Source organism: Cystoisospora suis, assembly GCF_002600585.1.
Source record: "Cystoisospora suis strain Wien I chromosome Unknown contig_3380, whole genome shotgun sequence".
Lineage (NCBI taxonomy): Eukaryota > Apicomplexa > Conoidasida > Eucoccidiorida > Sarcocystidae > Cystoisospora > Cystoisospora suis.
The window spans coordinates 8,530-8,761 of NW_027156175.1; the positions used below are offsets into that span (position 1 = coordinate 8,530).

General features: G+C 33.2%; 1 protein-coding gene across 1 annotated transcript in view; it reads right to left on the reverse strand.

Moving 5' to 3' along the window:
* CSUI_006639 (hook protein) overlaps window positions 1–232 on the reverse strand; it is a gene marked incomplete at its 3' end in the record, with an annotated part of 12,115 nt that overhangs the window by 8,333 nt on the left and 3,550 nt on the right. The gene's annotated exons all lie outside the window — the stretch shown is intronic.

The following is a 232-nucleotide window of genomic DNA, read 5'->3' on the forward strand; positions in this document are numbered from 1 at the left end:
CCGAGCCGTATTTGATAAAGATGATGATGTATCTCCCTAAGAAAAACAGAAGAAGACAAGAAAAAGGAAGTAAGCATGCAAGCGAGTGTACGACCACACAAATATAGAACAGTCAGGTGAGAGAATACAAATGAATCTATCTATTTGTTTACTCAATTATATACACAAACAACTAGGCACATACATAAAAACCATTGAGAAAATAAAAGTCAATCTACCTATCTATTTATCT